Raw genomic sequence first — 10,415 nt, 5'->3', positions numbered from 1 at the left:
AGCAAATTTGGAAAATCATCAGTGGCCACAGGACTTGAAAAGGTCAGTTTTCATTCCAATCCTAAAGAAAGGCAATGCCAAAGAATGTCCAACTACTGCACAATTGCACTCATCTCACATCCTAGCAAAGTAACGTTCAAAATTCTCCAAGCCAGGCTTCAACAGTATGTGAACTGTGAACTTCCGCATGTTCAACCTGGATTTAGAAAAGGTAGAGGAACTAGAGATCAAATTGCCAACATCTCTTGGATCATAGAAAAAGCAAGAGAATTCCAGAAAGACACTTACCTCAGCTTTATTGTTTATGCCAAAGCCTTTGACTGTGTAGGTCACAACAAACTGGAAAATTCTTCAAGAGATGGGAATATCAGACCAGCTGACCTGCATCTTGATAAATCTGTATGCAGCTCAAGAAACAACAGTTAGAACTGAACATGGAACAAGACACTAATTCCAAAATGGGAAAGGAGTACATCAAGGCTGTATCTTGTCACCCTGCTTATTTAACTTATATGCAGAGTACATCATGTGAAATGCTGGGCTGGATGAAGCACAAGCTGGAATCAAGACTGCCAGGAGAAATATCAATAACCACAGATATGCAGATGACACCACTCTTATGGCAGAAATTGAAAAAGAACTAAAGAGCCTCTTGATGAAAGTGAAAGAGAATGAAAAAGTTGGCTTAAAGCTCAACATTCGGAAAACTAAGATCATGGTATCCAGTCGCATCACTTCATGGCAATTAGATAGGGAAACAATATAAAAAGTGACAGATTTTATTTTCTTGGGCTCCAAAATCACTGCAGATGGTGACTACAGGCATGAAATTAAAAGACGCTTGCTCCTTGGAAGAAAAGCTATAAGAAACTAGACAGCATATTAAAAAGCAAAGATATAACTTTGCTGACAAAGGTCCATCTAGTCAAAGCTATGGTTTTTCCAGTAGTCATGGATGGATGTGAGAGTTGGACCATAAACAAGGCTGAGCACTGAAGAAATGATGTTTTTGATCAAACCAGTCAATCCTAAAGGAAATCAATCCTAAATACTCATTGGAAGGACTGATGCTGAAGCTGAGGCTCCATACTTTGGCCACCTGATGCAAAGAGGCAACTCCTTAGAAAAGACCCTGATGCTGGGAAAGATTGAAGGCAGGAGGAGAAGGGGATGACACAGCATGAAATGCTTGGGTGGCATCACTGACTCAATGAACATGAGTTTGAACAAGCTCCAGGAGAAGGTGATGGACAGCGAAGCCTGACATGCTATAGTCCATGGGGTCACAAAGAGTCAAACACAACTGAGTAACTGAATTGAACTGAACATTCATGGGATTTTGGAATAGAATAATGATCATTACATAATAATTAAGGAAATCTGATTAAACTACGGGCTTTTCTGGTAGTTCAGACAATAAAGAATCTGCCTACAATGCAGGAAACCCAGGTTTGATCCCTTGGTTTGGAAGATCCCCTACAGAAGAGAATGGCACCCACTCCAATATTCTTGTCTGGAGAATTCCATGGATAGGGGTGGGTAATAATGTAGTAATTATATTACTAATATTAATTTTGATAAATGCATCATAATAGTGTAAATAATAGGAAAAACTTGGCATGGGGCCTATATAAACTACTATACTTGCAATTTTCCTGTAAATCTCAAACTGTTATAAAATAACAGAGCAATAAAAGTAGTTTATGAAGAAAAGACATATAATCTAGTAAATTGAACTAACTAACACAAAAATTTTCTTAGGTTATCATAGTAACTTCCTAAAGAAGCCTGTTAAATATATCAAATTCTTGAAGACAGTGGATAATTGGGTTATTTTTAGGGGATGATTGCTAAGGCAATGCATACACACTTTCATACCGATTTCAGTGTCAGACACACACAGACTGAAGTTATGTGGAAAAATGAGTAATAGCTGCAATATCTGTGCAACTTTGCTATTTCAGTCAGGATTCTCAGTTGCAAACAATGGAATCCACTATGAACTCTATAGGGAGAACCTCTGTTAGAGAACACCAGGCAGCTCTCAAAATCTTCAGGGAGATAAGGAAACCTAGTTAGAAGCTATGGACCCATAAACAATATGCAACTGCATTTTGAGATGGTGATTCCAAGAGAAAGCATCACCAGCCTGAGACTAAACTCCAGAGCCTCCATTACTACTGCTCTTTAAGGATCTCCAACTCATATGTTCCCAAAGATAGACTTCATGCTCATCATCTTCCCCATACAGCCCCCTCTAACAAAATCTCATAATGGTTTATCTGACTGAAGAAGCAAAGTTCTATCCTAATGGCAAGAGAGGATGAACTAAGGAAGTCTGACTTCTACTTTGGAAGGGAAATTTCACAAAACAAAGATTTATTCAAAATCTTGAAGAGTGTTCAAAAGATAATAAACAATCATAAATGTGACCTAATCGAAGGCAATGGCACCCCACTCCAGTACTTTTGCCTAGAAAATCCCATGGACCGAGGAGCCTGGTAGGCTGCAGTCCATGGGGTCACTAGAGTAGGACATGACTGAGCGACTTCACTTTCACTTTTCACTTTCATGCATTGGAGAAGGCAATGGCAATCCACTCCAGTGTTCTTGCCTAGAGAATCCCAGGGACGGGAAGCCTGGTGGGCTGCCGTCTATGGGGTCGCACAGAGTCAGACACGACTGAAGCGACGCAGCAGCAGCAGCAGCAGCTACTATATTTGTTTAGTTACCTCCTTTTAGATACATTGATTTCACCTGATAATGCAGTTTTGTAAAATAACATCAGCTTAACATCATGGCTGGAATATATTACTCAAAATGTAGACATTATCATTGGTGCAAAACTTATATTTGTAAAAGCTTTAAACATCTTTTGTATAAAGTACTGTAAGCCAATTTCTGCTACCTCTGTCAATAAAAGGATCACTGCTGGATACTTCAGTTCAGTTCAGTTCAGTCGCTCAGTCATGTCTGACTCTTTGCAACCCCATGAACTGCAGCACACCAGGCCTCCCTATCCATCACCAACTCCCGGAGTCCACCCAAACCCATGTCCATTGTGTCAGTGACGCCATCCAACCATCTCATCCTCTGTTGTCCCCTTCTCCTCCTGCCCTCAATCTTTCCCAGCATCAGGGTCTTTTCAAATGAGTCAGCTCTCCACATCAGGTGGCCAAAGTATTGGAGTTTCAGCTTCAACATCAGTTCCTCCAATGAACATCCAGGACTGATCTCCTTCAGGATGGACTGGTTGGATCTCCTTGCAGTCCAAGGGACTCTCAAGAGTCTTCTCCAACACCACAGTTCAAAAGCATCAATTCTTCAGTGCTCAGCTTTCTTCACAGTCCAACTCTCACATCCATACATGACCACTGGAAAAACCATAGCCTTGACTAGACGGACCTTTGTTGGCAAAGTAATGTCTCTGCTTTTGAATATGCTGTCTAGGCTAGTCATAACTTTCCTTCCAAGGAGTGTCTTTTAATTCATGGCTGCAGTCATGATCCACAGTGATTTTGGAGCCCAGAAAAATAAAGTCTGACACTGTTTGCACTGTTTCCCTGTCTATTTGCCATGAAGTCATGGGAACAGATGCCATGATCTTTGTTTTCTGAATGTTGAGCTTTAAGCCAACTTTTTGCTCTCTTCTTTCACTTTCATCAAGAGGCTCTTTAGATCTTCTTCACTTTCTGCCACAAAGGTGGTGTTATCTGCATATCTGAGGTTGTTGATATTTCTCCCAGCAATCTTGATTCCAGCTTGTGCTTCCTCCAGCCCAGCATTTCACATGATGTACTCTGCATAGACGTTAAATAAGCAGGGTGACAATATACAGCCTTGACGTACTCCTTTTCCTGTTTCGAACCAGTCTATTGTTCCATGTCCAGTTCTAACTATTGCTTCTTGACCTGTATACAGGTTTCTCAAGAGGCAGGTCAGGTGGTCTGGTATTCCCATCTCTTTCAGAATTTTCCACAGTTTATTGTGATCCACACAGTCAAAGGCTTTGACATAGTCAATAAAGCAGAAATAGATGTTTTTCTGGAACTCTCTTGCTTTTTTGATGATCCAGCAGATGTTGGCAATTTTATCTCTGGTTCCTCTGCCTTTTCTAAAACCAGCTTGAACATCTGGAAGTTCACAGTTCACATATTCCTGAAGCCTGGCTTGGAGAATTTTGAGCATTACTTTCCTAGCATGTGAGATGAGTGCAATTGTGTGGTAGTTTGAGCATTCTTTTGCATTACCTTTCTTTGGGATTGGAATGAAAACTGACCTTTTCCAGTTGCCTGGAGAATCCCAGGGACCGGGGAGTCTGGTGGGCTGCCATCTCTGGGGTCGCACAGAGTCAGACACGACTGAAGTGACTTAGCAGCAGCAGCATGCTAATAAAAAATCAAACTATATAACTGGTATTCTTATTCCAATTATAACTAAACATGCCTTGAAGCTTACTAATAGGAATAAAAATCACTGGTCAAAGGATACAACTACTTGTTCAAATAACAGAATGCCAATAATAAATTTTAATGTTATGAAGTTAAGTTTTTACAACAATTTCTGTGGAACTAGATATTATGAATCCTGTCTGGAGAAATCGAGCATATTTATCAACATACTAACAACCCAGTTTTCATTCAAGAAAAGGCTAAATACTAGATTTCAACTTGTAGTCAGTAGAGAAACTCTCACTGTGAGGCCTACTGGTGGTTTTCCTTAGGCAGATCCTTTTACTGTAACTCATGGCATTTCCTGAGATTTCTACATTCAACAATGAAAATTCCAAAATTTGAAAGTGGAACATAACAGAAAACAGAGTCTTCCTTCCCCCAATTATTATTCAAATTATTGTTTGCTTTTCATCTCTAATGTACAGTTCATAGGCTTAAAAGAAAATCTTTGGAACTGTCAGTGACTATTTAAAGTAAGTAGCTTCCTAAATAAATGCCTTGTCAGTTTGTGTTAGAATGCTTGCCTGATTAAAAAAGGAGAGAGTAATTAAGTGTTTGCTTGTTAATCTGTTATTTAGAAGTCATTAATGAAAATGGTTAATGGGTTCAAGAGGCATTCCATATTTAAATTAATTCTGTTGCTAAGAGCTAGACTCAATTTATAAAATATTCAAAACACCCTGGCAAGTGAGCTATTGAATTAGTGGAGGCATTGAATGAAGAGGGTACTTTTCAAAGTCAGTTTATATTTGTTTGCTGTCTTTTAATGTAATGCTACTAAACATGATTGGTAGTTTATTTTTTTTTTTTAACAAATAAAATGAGAGATTATATTATTATGAAAAGTAAAGGAGAAATAATATGTCCCTGAGTTTGTCTTTGTATTCTCTAACTGCAATAAATTGCACTTATGTCTTCGCTAAAGAGAATTTTAAAATTCAGCATTGGAAGTAGTAGTTGCATGCACAGATTCTGTTAAGAGAAAAGGTGTTTGGAAAATATTAGAATATTTCATGAAATTAAAATCTAAGTGGTATGAGATGAAGGTAAGTGTTCAACCAGGAGTCATTACCTCAAATGCAACTTAGAATACTTTCTCCTGACCTTAATCAATATTAATCTTACATTATCTGGTAACTACCTTCATTTTCCTTGTATATTATGTGAAATTTGTCATTATGTTTTTATGTTTTTCAATATGTATTTAATGTTCATTTTCCCATCCAGGCTATAAACCACATTAGGCTCTGGAATACGTCATGTTTTTCCATAGCTCTAATTTTGTCTTAAGTACAGTATTTAGCTCTAGTCAATGCATTTTTTTTGGTTTGCTGTACAGATGTGATGTTTCAATTGAAGGAAAACTGTAGTAAAAATTAAAGGAGAAAAGGGTCAAATCAATATTAAATTTATTGGAATAGAGGATCCAGTCGATTTTCAATGACTAATATGCCTTTCTTAAGGAAAACAGGTAGAGGGAGGAGACAGAGAAAGATTGCCTTAAAAAAGGATTGTAGTGGGCTAGTAATCTAGAAATGGATTTAGTAACATCTATATTAATGGGATTTTATTAAGCCTAAGCTCAGTCATTAATAAATGTGTGTGGTATAAGCCTAGTCTTATTAAGAAAACAACAAACATTTTTACCTGGAAAATAGTGAGATATTTATTGATCATGTAATACAATAAGGTCACTGGACTGTAATTCAAAAAAACATCAACCTTTTCAGCAAAGGGTTGCCATTCTGGTTGATAAATCTTTTCATATGGCATGGCAAACTTTCTGCATTATCTCAAATATACACTGATTGTGGCAAGAATTGGTTTTCTCTCAGAAACAGAAAATATTACGGGTAAAATTGCATTCATTTCTCAACTTACTTAAAAAAAAAAAAAGAGCTGAAGTTGGTGACAGATTGTATAAGTAGATGCATTTATCTCATCACAGCTTCCTTTGGTCTTACCAAGTCTTCAATTCAATTCAGTTCAGTCACTCAGTCATGTTCAACTCTTTGCAACCCCATGGACTGCAGGATGATGGACCTCCCTGTCCATCACCAACTCCCAGTGTAACTCAAACTCATGTCCATCGTGTCAGTGATGCCATCCAACTATCTCATCCCCTGTCGTTCCCTTCTTCTTCTGCCTTCAGTCTTTTCCAGCATTAGGGTCTTTTCCAATGAGTCAGCTCTTCACATCAGGTAGCCAAAGTATTGGAGTTTCAGTGCATCATCAGTCCTTCCAATGAATATTCAGGACTGATTTCCTTTAGGATGGACTGGTTGGATCTCCTTGCAGTCCAAGGGACTCTCAAGAGTCTTCTCCAACACCACAGTTCAGAAACATCAATTCTTTGGTGCTCAGCTTTCTTTAGAGTCCAACTCTTACATCCATACATGATCACTAGAAAAACCATAGCCTTGACTAGATGGATCTTTGTTGGCAAAGCAACATCTCTGCTTTTTAATATGCTGTCTAGGTTGGTTATAGCTTTTATTCCAAGGAACAAGCATCTTTTAATTTCATGGCTGTAGTCATCATCTGAGGTGATGTTGGAAAACCCCTCCCCCCAAAAAATAAAGTATGCCACTGTTTCCATTGTTTTCCCATCTATTTGCCATGAAGTGACCAGATGGGACCAGATGCCATGATCTTAGTTTTCTGAATGTTGAGTTTTAAGCCAACTTCCAGGTGAGGAAGTAAGGACTGACATCATATGTGATTCTCCACTTCTACTCCATCAATCCTTTCAAAAGAATGAGAAATAACATCAAAATATATTGCTTCTATGTGGAATTTTGTCTTTTAGCAAAACTGGCCTGTTATGTAAACTCTTTGAGGTTGGTTTTAATAGACATTTGACTAGCATATTCTTGCAATAAGGAATCATGTTAGAATGATATATACTTAAGATTTTAAGAAGTGGATCGATCTCCATTTGGAATCTAACAAAGTTGAATTAGAAATTTGTGCTCTCAGCTATTACTTATAAAGCTTGTTTACTGTAAGATGAGCAATCCTAATGATGGCTAAAAGAGGATAGAGAAATAGAATTCAGGTATTTAAAATTTCATGTGCAATGTTGAAACAATTTGGATTTCATTCTGAGAACAATGCAGACCCAACAAATTGTTGTAAACAGAGACCTTCCATGTTTATTGAGCTAAATAAATACCTTTCAACATGTAGTATGGAGAACAGATTATACCAAATTGGCAAATTATACCAAAAGACAAGGTCATAAAAACATGTTGACATCATTTAAGTACAGTATAATGACAGCTTTAGCTATAGATAATGCAATGAATGAAGAGATACGGAAGGAGCCATGAAATATTTATAAGGTGGACTCCATACACATTATTATTTTGGAATTATGCTAAGATAGAAGAAATAAGAGACAAATAGATTTTAGGGTTAAAACTTGAGAAAGAAAAGGATAAAAGTTTTATTAACTGGGGTAATAGAAATGAGTTCACCTTTAGATATGTTTTATTAAAGATCTAAGTGAAATTGAGTGTAAATATATACAGGCAGCTGGTCATATAGGATTTAAAAATTATAAATGTTATCTCAGGTGAGTATGCTTACAAATGGTCTTTAATTTGTTCAACAAGTACCTACAGGGCACTTATGCACTAGACTACTATTGTGGCAAAGTAAGTACAGTGCTGAATGTGACTGATAAGATACTGAATGGCCCCTGTGAAAGAGAGATGGATAATACAAGTGAACAAAGTAATTACAGGTAATGGTTAGTGCTATGGAGAATCTACTAGGTTATACTGTTGACAGTGACACAGAGAAGCTATATTCAGATTGAGTAGTCATTTCATGGAAGGCTTCTCTCTGAAGGAGACCTTGGAGGGAAGGGCTGAGTAACAAGAAGGGCCAGCGTGGTGACTGAGAATGTAGGAGCTGAGGTTCAAGAACTGAATTCATGCCTCAGCCTTGTTAACCATGTAAATTTCCCAAGCTATTTAAACTTTTCTTTTTTTTTACTCTATAAGTCTGTGAGTTTGTTTTTGTTTTGTAAATAAGTTCATTTGTATCATTTCCTGATTCCACATATAAGTAATTTCATATATTTGTCATTGACTTCCTTCACTTAGTATAATAATCTCTAGGTCCATCAATGTTGCTGAAAATGATATTATTTCATTTTTTAATGGATGAGTAATATTTCATTTGCATACTAAAAAGAAGAGACATTACTTTGCCAACAAAGGTCCATTTAGTCAAAGCTATGTATGGTTTTTCCAATAGTCGTGTATGGGTGTGAGAGTTGGACTATAAAGTAAGCTGAGTGCCAAAGAATTGATGCTTTTGAACTGTGGTGTTAGAGAACACTCTTGAGAGTCCCTTGGACTGCAAGGAGACCCAACCAGCCCATCCTAAGGGAAATCAGTCCTGAATATTCATTGGAAGGACTGATGCTGAAGCTAAAACCCCAATACTTTGGCCACCTGATATGAAGAACTGACTCATTGGAAAAGCTCCTGATGCTGGGAAAGATTGAGGGCAGGAGGAGAAGAGGACGACAGAGAATGAGATGGTTGGATGGCATCTCCCGACTCGATGGACATGAGTTTGAGCAAACTCCAGGAATTGGCAATGGACAGGGAAGCCTGGCGTGCTACAGTCCATGGGGTTGCAAAGAGTTGGACACAGCTGAGCAACTGAACTGAACTGAATATTCCATTGTATTTATGTGCCACATCTTCTCTATCCAGTTGACTGCTGAGGACATTTAGGCTGCTTCCATGTCTTGGCTATAGTAAATAGTGCTGCAATGAACACCGGGTTGCATGTATATTTTCGAATCATGTTCCCTCTGGATATATGCCCAGGAGTGGGATTGCTGGATCATAAGATTACTCTATTTTTAGTTTCTTAAGGAACTTCCATCCTGTTCTCCACAGTGACTGTATCAATCTATACTTCCACAAAGAATGTAGGAGGGTTCTATTTTCTCCATGTCCTCTCCAGCATTGTTTGTAGATTTTTTGATGAAGGCCATTCTGATTGGTGTTTAAGTGTAAAACAGAGGTGATAAGAAATCTTATTGAGAAGTGATTAAGAGAAGTAGTCCATGTGAATCATTTAGCATAATTTCAATCATAAGGAAAATATTCTCTAAACACTGGAAATAATTTTTAAAAAAAATAAGAATTACATTCTTATTTCATCCAGCTCAACATGGCAGGAAAACATTGTGGGTTTTCTCAGTCACTGGTTGAAACCAGGCATTTGCCTGTGTCCTCTCTGTTTCATTTGCAAATGTACTGCTACTGCTGCTGCTGCTAAGTCGCTTCAGTCGTGTCGGACTCTGTGCAGCCCCATAGACGGCAGCCCACCAGGCTCCCCCATCCCTGGGATTCTCCAGGCGAATGTAAAACAGAGGTAACACACTGGTTTAGAGTGTTGACTTCAGAAATAGCAAGTAGCAGACTAACCTTTAAAGCACACAAAGGGCATACAGGATTTGGGACCCAGAGTCACATTGCATATTAACTGGAATCCCTCCTTATACATAAATCTACCCGTTATTGTATTTTGCTGTTAAATAAGCCTGAGTAAACATTTTAATGTGTTTTCTAACGACTTCAGTGGCAATTAGGCTTGTTATTCATTGTTTCTAAAGACCTTTGTGGTCCAGGATAATATGAATTGCTTCCTTATTCAGCAGGTTGATAATGGCTTCATTTCTTTTAAAGTATTTCATTTTAAAAATTATTTACTGTTCTCTGCTTATAAACAAAAGCATGAGCTTGGCTTTTATCCAAAGAGAGGAGCACAAGGATCTTTGATTATCTAGACATTGCTGTGTTTCAAATAGCAGGAAAGAAATGGAAGATGGTATATTTAAAGTAAAATATATTTAAGTGTAGCATCTTTAAAGTATGTGAGTGGGGTGTGTGCATGTATATTAACCTCTAAAAATGTATTTTCTATTTTTGG

Source organism: Bos indicus, chromosome 16, assembly GCF_029378745.1.
Source record: "Bos indicus isolate NIAB-ARS_2022 breed Sahiwal x Tharparkar chromosome 16, NIAB-ARS_B.indTharparkar_mat_pri_1.0, whole genome shotgun sequence".
NCBI lineage: Eukaryota > Metazoa > Chordata > Mammalia > Artiodactyla > Bovidae > Bos > Bos indicus.
The sequence above is the reverse complement of the archived record's forward strand: the minus strand, read 5'-3'. Positions refer to the sequence as shown.